Source organism: Xenopus laevis, chromosome 5S, assembly GCF_017654675.1.
Source record: "Xenopus laevis strain J_2021 chromosome 5S, Xenopus_laevis_v10.1, whole genome shotgun sequence".
In the NCBI taxonomy this organism is placed as follows: domain Eukaryota; kingdom Metazoa; phylum Chordata; class Amphibia; order Anura; family Pipidae; genus Xenopus; species Xenopus laevis.
In genome coordinates this window covers 122,285,416-122,304,618 of record NC_054380.1, presented here as the reverse complement: position 1 = coordinate 122,304,618, position 19,203 = coordinate 122,285,416, and the positions used below count along the sequence as shown (strand labels likewise).

The following is a 19,203-nucleotide window of genomic DNA, read 5'->3' as shown; positions in this document are numbered from 1 at the left end:
AATTCTGAAAACAGACAGTTGGGAGCTATGGACAATTTTGCAAATATGTTGCTCTGTGATATTATTGGTGGGGTCAGGTTGCAGGCACGAAAATTACTTCACTGTGTCGGTCAGGAGCGCCCATACTTTACTAATGCGAGGTCTACTTTTAGTGATGTTGTCTCATTATGATCTACATCCATAAAAGCATTGTTAGCATTCAGTTCCATGGAAAATATTACTTAAATATTGCACTAATTTATGTGAAAATGTATATTGATACATTTAAAGGGCATGTAAAGGCAAAAAATAAAATCCAATTTTTACTTTCTTTAATGAAAAACAAACCTATCTCCAATATACTTTAATTAAAAAATGTGTACCGTTTTTATAAGAAACCTGACTGTATGCAGTGAAATTCTCCCTTCATTTACTGCTGTGGATAGGAATTGTAAGACGGTCCCTAACTGCTCTGCAGGGAAACAATCATACTTATGAACAGCAGGGGGAGCCCCCGCCTTACTTCCCAGCCATGCAGAACTCAAGCAGCTTTGTTTGTTTCCCTGTAGAGTAGTCGGCGACTGTTTTGAATTGGATTTTATTTTTGCCTTTACATACCCTTTACTGTTTCCAACTCCAGCTGCAGGGACACAGATCATGGAGCCAGATTTAAACAGATTAGCTGGAATTCTATTTGGGGGATTATTTTGCTGCAGCCACTGGTTCTGTTGTAGAAAGTTTGTATTAAACAAGACAAAAACAATAAAATCCACATTAGAATACATGACAACACAGGACCCAGTGCAGTCTGCATACTTTGATTATTAATTAGTCTTGTTGTATCGGCTTCTGGCAGATATTATTTGATTTGTGCTGTTTTGATAATTTATGACGATCCCTAAGCAGTCCAGACCACACTGAGCATGTGCACAGTCTTGTCTTGCAAAGATGTTTAACAAAGTTACAAGATGGTGACCCCCTGTGGCCAACATTGAAAGCATAATTTTTTTGTTTGATTAGGCTTGTGGTGCAGTAAGTTCATGTTTTTGTTTAGTATACAAAATACAGCATTTCTAGTCTTATTCTATGTTACACTTTTAACAAACAACTATTTCTTGCATAACCTTAACATAATAAATAGCTGTATAAAAAGCATGAAACAGGAGGATTTAGACAAGCTGTTTTTTGATATGTCTTGAGATCTACTGATCATCAGATAAAGGTTGACTGGTGGATCCCTATCTACCTTTTGGGCACCCCTGGTGTAGGCTAATATTGGGTGTAAATGTGCAGGTAATGTTAACAATCCAGTCCCAGTATTTTCAGTCTATTTATTCCTAAATACCAAGACTCAATCTACAATCTTTTTGTATAAATTGGGACAAAGGAACATAGAGACTGAAGACGGAGAAATAGAACACATCAAAAGTATGCAGTGGTTGCAAAGAAACAAAAGCAAAACTGTTTTTTTTGTATAAAAGAATATGTTTTTCCCCAGATACCTAACCGTGCATATTATTGAACTTTTCCAATTAGATGCCCAGTACCCCAATTTGTTCACATTCTGCATAATGACCCTTGTTTTTTCTATTTGAGCAAGATCCTGTGGAGTGGGAGGGGCCCCTCAGAGGGCAGCTTTGACAATCTGTCCTATTGAATATGAAATCAAGTGTGGCAGGTCATTAATCAGTGCCAGGTTATTAATTAACCCAAAAGTAGTAAGATCATCAGTGTTCTTTAGCATTTTTGTGAGATCCACCCGTTCAGGTCAAAAGCTACTCTTGTTTAATTTGAAAAGCAATGGGGTTGCCAAAGTGTGGCCAGCACAAGATCAATTAGTCTAATACAACCTGGTCTTTTACATCTCAATGCAAAAAAGTGCCAAATACGTGAACAAAAATAACAAAGAAATGCATAAAATTGTATGAATAATGTGTTTATTAAAATGAAGTGATGACAGTGTTCTTTTCTACAGTTTTACGTGGAGATGAACAAACTGCTAACTAAGAGTATGACCCTGTTTATAAAGATTTAGAGAATTAATTTTTAGGGATGCACCAAATCCTAGATTCAGTTCAGGATTCAAATTCAGCTGAATTATAAAGCCTGGCCAAACCAAAAATCTGAACCTTCAAATTAATGTGACTTGACAAGTGATTAAGGGGATCAAAAGTGCCAACGTCTTAGCAGGAACATTTTATTAAAATCCCATTATATTTAATATTATCAATGTGTAGTAAACAAGGTTCATCAAGCTTGAACGGGAGCAAAGTTCTTTCTAAGTAGGGAGAAAAGAAAATAAAACAGTGGCACTGTATTGGAAAAGTGTTCTCTGTAATCATAATTAGAAGATCATTTTTACTGTTAGAATCTTTCATTCATTGTTTTTTTATAGCTGAACAACAGATAAAGTACATCTTTGCTCTTCAATAGTTGTAATCAAGCTTTTCTATACTGTATAGCTAATATGTCAAAAGGTAATTTCTCTATTGCCACAATCATATGTGATGTATTTTTTATATTACACGTATGATGGAAAGTTACTTATTTGCATATGCACTGCAATCATGGCTCAAGAAATGAGGGTTAAATCAAATAAAATATGTCTCCCTTACAATTAAGATCAAGTCGGACTCAAGAAGTTGAGATGGAAAAAATTTAATCTCTTATCTAGTCTGAAGCAACTGGACTTTTTTACGTTTTCTTGAATATGTTTTACCACTTCTCCAAACGGCTTCTTATTTCTTTCTTCCTTCTTCAGTTCCTTCTTCCACCTTTCCTTCTTCCTTCAGAAACTAAAAAGGCCGCTCAGATGAGGGTTGAAATGTTTTCAAATAAGTCCAGTTTCTTCAGACGTAATTCCTCTAAATACTACTTACTACTAGTGATGGGCTAATTTGTCCTGTTTCGCAATGAAATTCACGAATTTCCCACAAAATTTGTGAAATGGGCAAAAAATTCATGATACGTGAATTTTGACGCCTGCGTCAAAGTTAAAGTCAATGGGCATCTGTTATACGTAACTGACGTCTAAGTTGTTGCCAGCGTCGAAACCGTCGTGGGTGTCAAAGAAACTTTGAAGCCGACGAAATTCGCCTTACTCTTGCTGAATAAATTTGCCCATCACTACTTATTACTTTGGAATTTTATGAACTATGTAAAGGCACTTGACCTACAGAGCTCTTCCCCAGATTTTTGATAAATGTCTTTACTGCTGAAAATAAAAAGTCTTAAAAATACGGAAGGGATCATTTACTATGGGAGGTGGTGGTGATTTCTGCTGTGACAAGATTCTGTTGGTGCAAAATGCTTTGGGAATCCTGGAAAACTATAATACCATGGCTTTCTTTCATCTTTGCACCATATTTTTTGCCCCATGGTCATAATTACACTTTTCATGTACAAAAGATAAGGTTAGGGTGTCTGATGCTTGTTGCACAGAAAAAGAGAGGGCAAGACAGAGTAAGAATAAAACAAGACCCTCACGATTTTCTTTTTAAAACTGTCAGGCAATTTCTATAAACCATTTGTCCTAGGCTCTCACTAACCTACAGAACCCAATTTTTAAACCACTGAAACAGTAAAAAGAAGTACAAGTTATGAACTACTGAAGTATAGAACTTGTTAGGATCTCTTAATATCCATTCTTTGTTGAGGCAAAAGCATTTGTGCACAAGACACATGCAAAACATGCATATTGATGGCATTGCTAACAGGCAGTTAATTAGAATGGCAGATTAGGAATAGATTGCCTGTAATACGAGTTCCTAATCTCCTACGTCCAAGCAGCAGTATTGGCAGATTTGATAGCTGATAGACATAAAGAAAATAGCATCTCACCCAGTGCATGCAGCTCGAAGTCATATGTAAGAGCCTAAAGCCAGTGACAAATCAATACAAGTATAAAACAGCAAACAAAACACCTCCTAAAATCCATTCAGAAAATCACAAATAATTCTAATTTTTTCTTCTCAACTTTAAGTCTTAAACACAAGTATAATCATCACTCTAGCTGATTTACAACTACCACTTCTAGCATCCTTACTAGCCAGAGTTTAAAAACAGGTAGAAGACAACAAGTTGATCATCATTGACCTAAAGGGGACAATGCTTTACAACCTGGCAGGTATTAGTTAATAGGTTTCTTGAACATGGTATGTCCATCATAAGCCCAGCACTACAGTATATTGTAAACACTGAAAAGTAGTGATGTTGCTAAAGTCTCCTACAGTGAGGTTTAGAGAAAGTAATGAGCAAAAGACATGATGATGCATACACTGGAGCTGATGTTACATGACAGCAATTTCATTTCCAATGACAATGTGATATCTAACCTTGATTTGAGCCAGGGATCTGTAGTTGGCAGTGCAGTCTACAATACCTCTTCGCTACATGAGCTAGGTTCCTGGTTTAAGATTGTTATCCTTGAGTTTTCAGGCAGGCATAGATTGCTCAGTAGTGATGGGCGAATTTGCGCGTGAAATTCGCCAAACGGCAAAAAATTCGCGAAACGGCGCCGGCGTCTCGTTTTTGACGCCGGCACCCGTTTTTGATGCCGGCGAATTTTTGCCGTGAATTTTCGCGGGTGTTTCGCGAATTTATTCGCTGGCGGCGAAACGCGCAAATTCGCCGCAAAGTTTTGGGTTCACATTAGCTCTCCAATATATCTTCAGTTCTGACCCACTCAATGCCTGTTGAAAATGAAATCTGTTTGTATTGTCAGTGTATTCTGTAGGTTGTTTTTCTGGTTCTGACCTGGCCTGTCTGACTATGCGTAACTCTGTCTTTACCAGCCTTCCCTGGCAGCACCCAAATAGTTCCAGAGCCAAAGGTGATTATTATAGCAAAAGCACACTTAGATATGAATCCAGTTGCTCCCTGGGGTTTGGGTTGACTTTATGTGACAGGCATTACATATAGAGTCAACATTAATACCAACATATAGTCAAAATACACTAGCAGCTCCATTTAATTCAATGAATGGTGCATTACAATGATAAAAAAAACAGCTTCACACACAATACAGGTTCTTGATCTGCTCAAGATTGTGTTAAAACAATATTATTCAAAAAATGTGCATTGAATGTCCCCATTAGTTGTCTAGACCTCCAGCTGCATAGTTCTTCCATTCAGCAAGCCACAATAGGCCAGTTTGCTCTATCCATTTGACCACACACTGATCTAAACAATCAGAAAGTGCACTGACTGTTCTGTTGTTTGAAATCGGATTTGCCGTGCGTGACTGGACCTGAAGCAAGGTTTATGTCTTGAAATACAATACTATTTTCTGGAAGGAATGTTGCCCTTCACTGTACTATTGCACTGTATTGTTATGGTTTCATTAGCATTCCAGATTAGCATTTATATATATTTTTATTTAGCCAACTATTCGATTCTTTGGTGTTTAAAGCAAAACAATAGAAGTGAACTCTTCCCGTTGTCTGTAGCAGAGTAAAGTATCAAGTTTAGACAAAAGTATTAAGAATGAAGTATCCAGAATCCTATCACATTTAGACCAAATTGTTCTGTCCAAATAAAATTATTCTAAAGAAGCAAGGGAAGGAACAGATTGCACCATTGCTAAGGGAGATGTCCTGAATAGAATGGTGAAAAAACAAAGTTTATGATGCATTGAAATGAAAGATAAATTGCTCCATCGGTTCCAATACCACTTACATATGTTAACAGCTCCAATAAATTCAATTCCAAAGCTTTACCACATATTGTTTTGAGACATTATCATTGCACAGAATTTAGAATGTCCTGGAACAGCAGAAGACCTCAGGGCTAAAACACATGAATTTGGTGTGAGCAGCTGTCCCCTGCAGTGCGACACAATGATCGAGATCAGCAAGAAATAATATTAGTGCAAAAAAAAAGAAATAGTTTGCCATGCAAATTCATGATGAACCAAATATTGCTCTTCCAGGCTTTGGTCTTGAACCCTCTGGTGCTGGAAGGTTAACTGGAAGTTTCCAACCGAGCACATTTTGTCTCTTGCTGGGAACAGAGTATCCTATTTAAAATGAAATGCACAAAAAATATATTTGTAATAATGCTGTTTTGTTAATGATTCCTTGTCTCACTTAACATCTGTTTTAGCCTCTTTTCAGTAAAAATCAGAAAACATATTTCCTATTGAAATTTTTCTCCTGCCGCAGCTGTAAGGCAGTAAGTTGGACCTCACTTTCATTAAAGAATCAGCATTTCTTTCAGTGTAACACAAACCCCTATAAGTAATAAAAGATCCAAAGTTTGCCCATGCCCCCTGCTGATATATTGCTATAAGTGGCTAGTAATAAATGTTTTATTACATAGAACTTAGGTTTCTGTTTGCAAATGGCCAAAACAAGAACATGTTTGGTTTGAGACATGTGCAAAATTCCCTGTGAGCCCCCTGACTTGGATGGATGCTGTTGTCAAGCTAGCCTTGGTCCAACGGAGGGAAGAAGACAGTCCTGTATTTCTTTTTACCGATTCAGTCTCAGTCTTGTTCACCCCCAGCTAACATTCTGGATGGGGAAAACTGCAATCTTGAATATATTTGCATTCTCCACCAGAATTGTTGAGTAAATTCAGTTGCCAGAGATCACTTCAGGTTAAAGACAATGTTTAGCTGACATGAGCTCCATGGAACCCTGAACAAAGGGTTTTTATAGTGTACAGGAGTAAAAAGGAAGTTACTGGTGAAAGAACAAAGAGAAATCGCTCCACAGCACAGAAAAACAAAGACCTGTTCCTACATCCAAACAGGTGGCCAGGGTAATAGTGACCAAGGCTAGCTTGAGAACAGAATCAATCAAAGTCAGACGGGATCACAGAGGATTATGCATACACAGAATGTTTTTTTCTCTCGGGTCCAATGTTCCAGTTCCACCTTGTAACAGAGACTCACCCTGGTGGTCTAGTGGTGTGGCGGGGACGCCCGCCGCGCCGCTCCACTTCCCCGGTGTCGGCTCCTTCCTAGTGCACTTCTGGGTTTTGTACGTGCATGCACGCTGGTGTGGTGACGTCAGCACGCAATGGCGCCAAATTTAAAGGTATAAAGGGACATTTTTACTATACATCACTGCCCGTGATAGGATCATGTTTCCTGGTGCTCCTGAGCCTTGTGCTATTTGTTTGCTATATCCTGAACCTGTTTGATTCCTGTTGTGACCCCTGCCTGGCTATTTTGACTATTCTGACTTCTGGATCCTGACCCCTGCCTGATTACCGACTACGGGGCAAATTCACTAAGATGCGGAGTTGCGCCAGGTGCAACTTCGCCGCACTTCGCCGCACTTCGCCAGGCGTAGTTTCGCCAGCGGTTCGCAAATTCACTAAAATCCGAAGTTGCGCACAGGGGTAGCGTAAGGTTGCGGAGTTGCGCTAGCGTTGTTTCGCTATATAAAGCGAAGTTGCGCTAGCGAAGGCTAATTTGCATACGGCGCGAAATTCAAATTTCAATGGAGGAACACGTATCTGCACTACAAATGCCTAGAAAACCTTCAAATCTGGAAATAAAATTTTTATTTTGCCCTACACATGTGCCCACTGTCTAGGTAAGTTGCCATGAGTCAGGAAATGTAGGGGGGAGGAAGGGGAGCCCCAAAAAATTTTCGATCTTTTTCAGCCTATCAGCCATCATGTAGAAAACACGCCAGCGTTTTTTGGGACTTAGAAAAATTTTTGACTTTTTTTGAAACAATCCCTATCTACTCTATTGCGCTTCGCCAGGTCTGAGGTGGCGAAGGAAGTCTAGCGTAAAAGGTAGCGTTTGCTACACTGCGCAAGTTAGTGAATTTGCGTAGTGTTGCGCTAGCAAAGATTCGCCTGGCGTAAGGTTGCGAAGTAACACTAGCGAAACTACGCCAGCGTTCGTTAGTGAATTTGCGCAGTAGCAAAAATGCCAAACGCTAGCGAATTAACGCTAGCGTTCGGCGCTTCGCGCGTTAGTGAATTTGCCCCTACCTCTTCTGATTAACCCTCTGATTGACTTCCTGGTTTGACCCTTGCCTGCCTGACTACATTTATTCTCTGCCTGCCTCGACCCAGCCTGATCTGACTACTCCTTTACCTAACGCTTTGTACTACGACCTTCTGTCCAAAGACTTTGCTCTACAGTTGTGCCCCTCTGCCTATCCAGAACTCTCATCTTGCACCTCTCGTTTAAGTCCAGGTGGCATCCAAGTAAGTGCTCCTCCCGAGGCACCACACTACTGGTGAAGCACGAGCCGAGACCAGGGTGCCTGGTGTTTGTTCTGGTGTTGGGTGCCGACCGTGACACACCTACTTGCATAATTGGATTTCAACCCATTTTTTGCATCTATTTACTCTAGTCTGTGGATGTAACCCTTCATTAAATCATGCTGGAGATGCCAGGCTGCTCATGCCAGTCACTTAATACATGTGACCCCTATGCCCCCCTGTACATAATTGTGGATCTTTTACTAGAAATAAATAGACTTGTATGGGCGTCAAAAAAAAGGACTTGTCTTGCGTCAAAAAAAATGACGAGCACCAAAAAAAAATTCGCAACGCGACAACATTTTTTTGACGCCCATATGGGTTGGTTTTCCAGGAAGTGAGGCAAAAATGATTCGTCATACACAGCAAATGCCCTACAAATATTGTTGTGCCTCTCATTAATGTATACTCATGAATATATGTTCATTTGTACATCAGATAACTGTCTGTCCCTTCTTCTCCCCCCAAGGTTTGGAATACTATAGGGTGCATGTGGGTGTTTTTGGAATGGGGATTCTCAGGTTCACCTACCTGCAAAGGAAGGGTTTGTTTTCTTTCATAAATCAGCTTCAGCTATAGGGTTTGAGAATAATGAATGGTTTGGAATGGGTCTCCAATCAGTCTTTTCAGCAGTTTTGGATAGTGATCCCTTGGAGTAAGACAGTATGAGTTATTCAAAGCTGTAGGTTTAACATATGTTGTTTAGGCATAATTCTTCATCTATGCCCTAACTATGCAGCAATGCCTGATGCCAGTCTTATTTTCTATGCATTACCACATGCTTCTGTCTGAAGGATTTCCTGCTCGATTGGGTCCAGATGATATGCAGAGCTGCTGAGAAGACAAGATATATATGTAGGAAATATGACAAAGCGAGAATGAGATGAGGAAGAAAAGTAATGGGACATTGTAACTGTTCAGCAAAAAGAAATGATTGGCCCCATGCTGAATTTAAGAATGGATACCTCTCAAGCTGAATGTGCTTCTCATTTGATTTTCCAAGATTGTTTTTGCTGTCTGGGAGTCTCATACATGTCTCCAAGCTGAGAAATTACTTGCTGCCTGGAAATTAGAAAGGGCATATATAGCTATTGTTTCCAGGTTTATTCTGCCTCATTTGAGCCTAAAACAGAACACTAAAGGTGAGATGAACAGGGAGATCTGCTCATTTGGTGATGTTGCCATATGAGCGGATCTCTCACATTGAGGTGGTCGATATCGGGCTGATCCGATCGTGGCCTGATCCAATCGTGGAGGCCATACGGGCGGTTGGATCGCGGGACCACATCAACAAAAAGACTCAGCCGGATTTTTTATCCTGCCTGATCGGCAACTATTGATCAGGGACACCCATCGGATGCCCCCACACGGGCCAATAAGCTGCCGACTCGGTCTGTCGGCAGCTTTTATCGGCCTTAAAATTCAGAACAAAGAAGCAAGTTACAAGTAAACAGTGCTTATGGGCATAACTGTACCATTAGGAAGGCAAAATCATCCATGCAGTCTAAAATCACAATAATACTTGACTTACAAGAAGGTAATATGATTGAAACATTGGGCCTAGAGATATTTCAAGGTGTCATCCATGCACATCCATAAACAGAATTATTGGGTTACATATGTGCCATATGTGCTACTGGTTTTTATATTAATAATCACACTTTTAAGACTTTAGCTGAGATCTCAGTTGTATTGGGGCTGTAGCTGCTTGGACAACAGTTGGACTACTTTGAAGACAATAGGCATTTTAAATATGTTTTTGGTCAAGATTATCTGCTATTATGATTGCACGTGTTATTATCCTTTAATTATACATTTAGGTTGTGTTATGTTCATGCACTTTTGAAATATTAACTGCCTCTGAATTAAGGTGTAGAAGTAATTCCTGAAATTGTGTTGGTCTATTAAATGCATGTACACCTTACAGTTATTAATGGCATCTGTGTAACCTGTGGCTTTTCATTCTTAAATTAGTCTGATAGTTTTGTTGGCATTTGAAGAAAGAAAATAAAAAAGGCAACACTGTCTCTGGATGTGTGAATAATTTTGGTCATTAAAAGTACATCATATTTTACATATTTAGCAGACCATATACCCACCAAAAGTCAGTCTGTCGGGTTTAGTTAAAATGATTTATACATTGACTGTGCCTGTCATAAACTCTTCAGTTCTTCCTAGAGTTTGCTGCCTTCACCTATAAACACCTCCAGCAATCACGTATATATTATATATATATATATATATATGTGCGTGTGTATAAATAAAACAAGGAATTAAAGGGAGACGCTGGTCTAGGAATTTTTTGTTCTAGATTGACTATATATATATTTTGCACCCTGGCAGAGACTTTTAAAGCTACTGTACCTCGGGACTTTCCCTTGTGATGGTGTCTCTTTATTTTTATATACACATAATACACATAAATATACTATATATATATATATCCAGGAGTATCACTCCCAGTGTCAAATGTCGGCTAGAGAAACTGAGAAACAAAAATTTCCAAGTTTGATCACAAATCAATGTAATTATATTTAACATTTTATATGTATACCTATTAAAGTTCTAAGCAATTTTACAGGTATATGCAAATGTAACTGCAATTGTTTCTGCCTGTCCCTTTCAATTTTCTACACTTCTGGTTTTGAAAAGTGATGAGTGAAAGTTTTTGCCAGGTTTCCCTGTGAAGAAAAATTGTTGAGCGCCAAAAAAATTTGTTGTGCATCAAAAAAAGATTTGTTGCCCGTAGACTTCAATACATTTGGCAGATTTTTTGCTGTTTCACAAATTTTCAGCAAAACGGGTTAGAATTGTCCCAAACTAGTTTTGAATTCTACATTGTAAGAACCAGACATAGAACTGGAGAACAACTGTGTTTATATTTAACTATAAAACTATTGAGAAATGATAATAATTGTATATTGAAAAGCTGTTTAGAATTATTATTGTTTATACTTTTTTTTCGGTCGACATCCCATTCAATTTCCAAATTTTAACTGTTTGAAAACTCTTTAAGTAGGTCAAGCTATCTTGACTTTTGCTGGAATTTTTGACTTTTTCTTAAAAGGAATCCAACCATTTCCTGAAACTATTTAGTATATCTGCCAACACCGGCATGCTGTGCTAGAATTTCACAGCTTTATAATGATTCCTGTAACAAATGAATTTCATGCCTGAAGATTAAACCTCCTTCATTCAAATGGAAGTGCAAGAAAGCTCTGATGGTGAATTATTTGGATAGAGACATACAATGTTTAGACACAATTTAAAGTTGAACAGTGATCAGTTATGCCATACACATGACTGCAACTTTATAATTTATCTGCAGAAATTCACATTGTTTACCCACCTCCCTATTAGTTGTCCCAAAAGTCATCAACGGACTTGTGTATTCCAGCTATTCAGTAAATACACTCTCAGTAATTGAGTATGGTATCTAAACATCTCCCTTGAGTCCTCTATATATTCTAGCCTGAAAACGTAACCCCTAGTTCCATTTCTTTTTTTTGTATTATTATTTTGTTCATTATGCCCCATTTATTTAGTATCATCCCTGTAAGGAGCTGTGCAGAGTAGTGTTATTGTGCATAAAAATGCAGCACTGAGTGAAAAAAAATATTAAAGTGTCTCACAAATCGTTACAGGCTAATAATATGCATTATCCTGGGAAATGTTGCTGTTTAGTGCCACCTCTCATTCACTCATGTGATCTCACTTCTTTCTCATCCAGTGTATCCAGATCTCTTATGTGCTGAATTAAAAAAGAACACATCACCAAGAACCCTTAATCATGAACACATTCATCTGTTATTATGGTTTTTATTAGTTGGATGAATATTTTTGATGCTTGTTTTATATTCAGTTTGAGTTTTACTGAAGACTCAGAAAGAAATAATACTATATCTGATCACGTGATAGAAAACCTGGGTAATAGTGACCATGATGTTGTCTCAATGCATGCTATAGAAAACATACACTGGGTCAACTTAGAAAGTATACTTCAGAAAACTATTCCACTATTGCATAATCATTTTTAATCTAAAACACAGAACAAATAGTGTTGCCTTTTAAAATCATATTAAAGGAGAACTCAACCATCCCACTAATAAAACCCTTACCCAGTACCCTACATAGTCCCCCCTCCCCTCTGCATATGTGATATAAGTGCCCCTAATCCTTGACTGGCTTATAGAGGCAGAGGAAGCGTAGTGGAGCTTGTGGGTGTCATCTTATGGTTCTTTGGAATTCTTTGGGAAGTAAACCCATATTGGCGCATGTGCAGTGGGAGCAGTCTTCTGGGTTCTAGCAACTACTCCAACATTGACAGAACTTGCTGCAGGGAAGGAAGAGGACCCTAAGAAATCTGAAGAGCCGGAAGATGGCGCCCATGAGCTCTGCTGTGCTTACTCTGCACCTATAGGTGAGTAAAGGATTAGGAGCACTTATAGGTGTTATCATTATGCGGAGGGAGGGGGGACTGTGTAGGGTTCTGGTTTGGGGGCTTTATTAGTGAGGGGGTTGAGTTCTCCTTTAACCATTATTGTTCTTTATTGATTCCCTTTGGAACAAAAGGTATAGGGATTTAGGGTTAACCTCCCTTTTGTGGTTTAATGTGAAGAAAAAATAATGCATTTGAAAATGAGAAGTAGGCGGTCACAGACAAATTAGGTAAAGCCTAGAAAAATAACAGTGTGTGCTTAAGCAAAAATCTAAAACAAGTAATTGATTGCTACACTTGCAAAGAACAATTCCAAAATAGCTTTTTAAACACTAATAAAAACGTACATTGAGTGTGATTCTGGTGACTCTGGAAAAACAAATGTAGTTAATCATTTTTACCCCCTTATATATACTATACCAGTGTTACACAACTATCAATGTAGTAGTACAGATTTATAAGCATCTATTGATATATTGTCAGTGACTGACAGAGGAAATGGCATTTAAGCTAATTTAATGCAAATGTAGTGCAATTCCAATATAAAAAGGGTTAGGATCTCAACATGCCTGTTGTAGGCTTGTAAACTTGAAAAAATTTGAAGTAGGTAAATTATTTGAATCTTTCTTAAGAGATTATGTTGTAGAGAATGTCATTCAAATCAATAGCAAGAATGGCTTTGTCAAGAACAGATCATACCAGAAATATCACTTGCTGACTGAAAGATCTTTAGTGAGCAGTGATTAGTTGTACAGTCTCTAACTGAATTATAGTTCATTGTGGTGTGCTGTAGAGTTCTCTACTGGGTTTAATTTAACTTACCCAGCCAATTAATGAAGTGGAAAAGATCATGGAAACCAATGTACAGTATATGTGTTTGCAAATTATGTAGAATGACTGAATCCATCCAGGATGGGTTATCTTTGCAGGGGGCCTAGATAAAGGGGCAGTCCAGAGGGTCTTGATAGATGGACAGCTGAAAGCGTATGTGAGATTCGGTGTTGATAAAGACAAGGTTATGCACTTGTGATACATACATCCTTAGGGGCAGATTTATCAAGGGTCGAATTTCGAAGATAAAAATACTTTGAAATTCGACCATGTAATTGAAATACTTCGACTTGAATATCAAATTCAAACTTTTTTCATCAAATTTGGGTATCCTGTGGTCGAAGTAAAATCGTTCGATAGAACGATTAAATCCTTTGGATCGAACGATTTGAAGGATTTCAGTGAACGATCGAACGATCTTACTTCGACTTCCAAAAACTTAGAAAAATGCGGTAGAAGGTCCCCTTAGACTAACATAGCACTTCGGCAGGTTTAATTTGGCGAAGTATTGAAGTCAAAGTTTTTTTAAAGAGACAGTACTTCGATTATCGAATGGTCGAATATTCGAACGATTTTACTTAAAATTTAATTCGAAGTCGAAGTTGTAGTATCCTATTCGATGGTCAAAGTATCCAAAAAATTACTTTGAATTTTGAATTTTTTACTTTGAAAATTCCCTCAAATTCACTTAGACCCTTTATAAATCTGCCCCTTAATGAATCCTTGATGAAGGAAGTGTGCTTATAGCATAAATGTCGCATTCAATGTCAGCCATGATTTTAAGATTACTGACAATAAAACTCTTTTTTTCAATGATCACCATTTTGATTTTGGAATCAGGACTTTTCTAAGGAAATGCACAGGGCATGTGAATCAGATTAATCAATTAATAATGAAAAAATGGCAGAATATGATTCTTTATACTGGGTGGGAATAATGTAAAAAGAAGGAATACAATATAATGTAATATGCATGAAATCAGAGTAAGAACAGTCATTTATGGTCCAGTTGTTTCAGTATATTTCCACTGTTTTCTTAAATGACATTCATCCATAATTAATTCCTACATCTACAATGAATTGGTTTCATCAGGTAATGGAAGGTGCTTATGCTCTGTAGAGATGTCGCGAACTGTTCGCCGGCGAACTTGTTCGCGCGAACATCGGGTGTTCGCGCTCGCCGGAAGTTCGCGAACGTCGCGCGACGTTCGCCATTTTGGGTTCGCCATTGTTGGCGCTTTTTTTTGCCCTCTCACCCCAGACCAGCAGGTACATGGCAGCCAATCAGGAAGCTCTCCCCTGGACCACTCCCCTTCCCTATAAAAACCGAAGCCCTGCAGCGTTTTTTCACTCTGCCTGTGTGTGCTGAAGAGATAGTGTAGGGAGAGAGCTGCTGCCTGTTAGTGATTTCAGGGACAGTTGAAAGTTTGCTGGCTAGTAATCGTTTTGATACTGCTCTGTTATTGGAGGGACAGAAGTCTGCAGGGGTTTGAGGGACATTTAAGCTTAGGTAGCTTTGCTGGCTAGTAATCTACCTTCTACTGCAGTGCTCTGTATGTAGCTGCAGTGGGCAGCTGTCCTGCTTCTGATCTCATCTGCTGACTGCTGCAATAACAGTAGTCCTTGTAAGGACTGCTTTTATTTATTTTTTTGTTGTTTTACTACTACTACTACTACTACTATAAGAGCCCAGTGCTATTAGTCTAGCAGTGTTGGGGAGTGGGACTGGTGTGCTAATCTGCTGCTCCTAGTAGTTCAGCAGCACCAACTTTAATTTTTTTTTTTTAATATTCATTTTTTTTTTATTTTACTTTTTTTTATTTTACTACCGCTGTAGTAGTGTATAAGTTGACCTTTTAGGCATTATTTGCCCTGTAGGCATTTTTTGCCCAGTGTGTTATTCAACCAACTGCCATCTAGCTGTGTGACCTTGTTCACATTCTGTCTAAATATCCATAATATTACCGTCTCCAGAAAAAACACCGGAGTGACTTTTTTCAAGCAGCCATAATATATTTTACGTAATCCGTATCCACCGCTGTAGTAGTGTATACGTTGACCTTGTAGGCATTATTTGCACAGTGTTTTCTTCAACCCGCCATCTAGCTGTGTGAGCTTGTTCACATTTTGTCTAAATATTGATAATATTATCGTCTCTAGAAAAACCACTTGAGTTACTTTTTTTCAAGCAGCATTCATATATTTTACGTAATCCGTATCCACCGCTGTAGTAGTGTATACGTTGACCTTGTAGGCATTGTTTGCCCAGTTTTTTTGGCCGCAGCCACTGAAGCACAGAGGCCAGAAAAAATATGCCATATAAATGCTGAAAATAGTCATTTTTTGCCATACGTTGACTCAACGTATATGGCAAAAAATGACTATTTTCAGCATTTATATGGCATATTTTTTCTGGCAACTGTGCTTCAGTGGCTGCGACCAAAAAAACTGGGCAAACAATGCCTACAAGGTCAACGTATGGCAAAAAATGACTATTTTCAGCATTTATATGGCATATTTTTTCTGGCAACTGTGCTTCAGTGGCTGCAACCAAAAAAACTGGGCAAACAATGTCTACAAGGTCAACGTATGGCGAAAAATGACTATTTTCAGCATTTATATGGCATATTTTTTCTGGCAACTGTGCTTCAGTGGCTGCAACCAAAAAAACTGGGCAAACAATGTCTACAAGGTCAACGTATGGCGAAAAATGACTATTTTCAGCATTTATATGGCATATTTTTTATGGCAACTGTGCTTCAGTGGCTGCGTCCAAAAAAACTGGGCAAACAATGCCTACAAGGTCAACGTATGGCAGTTGTTTAAAGAGAACAGTAGATTACTAGCCAGCAAAGCTACCTAAGCTAAAATGTCCCTCAAATCCCTGCAGACTTCTGTCCCTCCAATACAGAGCAGTATCAAGCAGATTACTAGCCAGCAAACTTACTATCATCTGTCCCTGAAATCACTAACAGCTCTCCCCCTACACTATCTCTTCCAAGCACACACAGGCAGATTTTTCAGATACATTTTTGCCCTTGATCCCCCTCTGGCATGCCACTGTCCAGGTCGTTGCACCCTTTAAACAACTTTAAAATCATTTTTCTGGCCAGAAATGTCTTTTCTAGATGTTAAAGTTCGCCTTCCCATTGAAGTCTATGGGGTTCGCGAACCGTTCGCGAACCGCTCGCATTTTTGCGCAAGTTCGCGAATATGTTCGCGAACTTTTTTTCCGACGTTCGCTACATCCCTAATGCTCTGTATAACGTCAGAGTAACCTATTAGACACTAAGGGGGTTATTTATCAAAGTCCGAATTTATCTCAATATTTTCTGCTACAAACTCTGATTAAACCGGTCAGGTTTTTAATGCTTATTTATTATTACCTTTCCCCGAAAATCCAATTTTCATGAATTTTTCTGACTTTTTCACTGCCTGAAATGAGGGATCATTTCAGCCAGTAACCCATCCTTAGGGGGGAGTTTGAGCTATTTTTCTGAATATTTTATAATGGAGTGTTCAGGCTGCTGATGCCTAGAAAGGACAACATCACTCCCTTCATTTGAATCAGACTAGGAATTGTATGATCCAGCACACTATGGGACACACAGTATATACTAAAGTGTGAAATGGTCAGTTTAAATTTTTTGCCAAAGATGAAAATTCATCACATCGGCAATAATGGAGATAATGGAACATGTCTCCCATAATACCACCATTATTTATTACATCAGATTATTTGTGTCAATATGTGACACAATTTATAATAGATGAAAGCATTTTTAAATACTTTTTCAAAAATTGTAAAATTAGTTTCCATACCAAACCCTAGTTTTTCTTAGGTAATGAAGCAGATATCCTGGATAACGAGTACAGGTATGAGACCTGTAATGCAGAATGTTTGACCAGAAGTCTACTGGATAAAAAAATCTTTCCAAAATTTTAATCTTTATATCTTGTCTACTACAAAAACATCTAAACATTACATGAACCCAATAGACTGGTTTTGCATCCAATAAGGATTAGCATATAATTATACCTTCATTTGGATCAAGTACAAGGGAAAAAGGAAATCATTTTTAAAAATTAGATTTTTTTGGGGGAAAAAACGAGTCTATGGGAGATAGCCTTTCTGTAATTCAGAGCTTTTTGGATAACAGGTTTCTGGATAATGGACACCATATCGTAATATGTGAAATATTTTATTTGATTGTTTATTAATGATATCTGAAGAAAAACCTTTTATGATGATAAGAATGTTTTGATGTACAAAGGGGGATCTCTGAATGGAAGCTTAAAATATTGCCCAAGGAAATGTGTTAAAAAGTGTATTTTGCCTTTAATTTCTCCCCAAGATGTAACTAAACAGAACAGGGTTTCTCTGATTAAAGAATGTTGCTCTCTGGCCCTGGAAGTTATAGTGTTCTGGAAGAAACAGGTGAGCCAGGCGATCCATTCCAGTGGTCCAGTTAAAATATTGGAGCTCACTAGTGATGGGCGAATTTCTCCTGTTTCTCCACACAATGCATGAATTTCCTGTGAAATTCATGAGATGGCAAAAAATTTGCAAAAAATGCGTGAAACTCAAATTGTATTTAGGACGCAAGTCAATTTTGACGCCGGCGTTAAAGTGAATGGGCATCCAAATAGTGTTGACGTGTGGCGCTTTTGACGTGCGGCGATTTTGACGTGAGCAACTTTCCAGACATACGGTCAAATTTTTTGTTTTCATATCTTTATGCTCCTGATCCTATGCTTACTTGCCTACCATAGCTGACTTCCCCTAAAAATTGTGTGTACAGGCAATCAGCTTGTAACAAGATGTACATACACTATGAAAAGCGACTCACATAAAGGCCTTTCAGTAGACATAGATCTCAAGTTCCTGAATTAAGTCTCATGGGATTTTGGAACTAGGAAACCCCAGTGCTTCCATGCAGCTCAGGTTTATCAAAGGAATCTAGCTGTATTAAGTTTAAATTAAGGTCAGTACAAGAAAGTCTGGCTGGTGCTTCTCCCTAAACCATTACTGTTATTACTTGTATATTGTTGTTTATTTACAGAGAGCCAGCATATTCCACAGGGCTGTTATAATTGCATACAACCTGACCTGCAGATATAAACCAATTTAAATGGTGGTGAGTACACATCCCAGGAGAGTCTGAAATCGAAAGGAAGTATAAGAAGAACAAAACTGTCTGAGATGGAGGGGATTTTCAGACAACAGCAACTTCTTTAAAGATGAGTTTGGAGGAGCAGATGATTTAGCCAGCTATAAAGTTCATTCACTGTTCTACTGGTAATGTGAAGGGGGAGCCAAAGTGAGGACGGAAAGGAAAAGTGCAGCAGAATATCAATGGGCTAATTTTTTAGCCAGCTATGGATTTGCGTGTGAAATTCAACATTCGCTGAGGAAAACTTGCTGCAACAAAAAAGTCGTGATAAAATAGTTGTGCACCACAAAAACACCATTGACTTTTATGCATATGGACAAGTCGCCATAAGAAAAACACTCCCATTGACTTTAATGCATTTTAATACATTTTGAGAATTTTTTGCCACTTTGTGAATTTTTTGCAAATTTGCTCATCCCTATAGCAGAAATGTAAAGGATTTGTAACTTTCAGATTTGGTTTTTAACTGCCTTTTGGCTACTCTTGACAGTTGATAAAAGGTACTGTGTTGGAGGAGCTAAAGTTCAGCGGGGTTGTCTTTAAACCAGACGTA

General features: G+C 38.4%; 1 protein-coding gene across 17 annotated transcripts in view; it reads left to right on the top strand.

The window, feature by feature from the left end:
• Positions 1-19,203, top strand: part of LOC108718228 (myelin transcription factor 1-like protein) — a 311,370-nt gene that overhangs the window by 96,675 nt on the left and 195,492 nt on the right. The gene's annotated exons all lie outside the window — the stretch shown is intronic.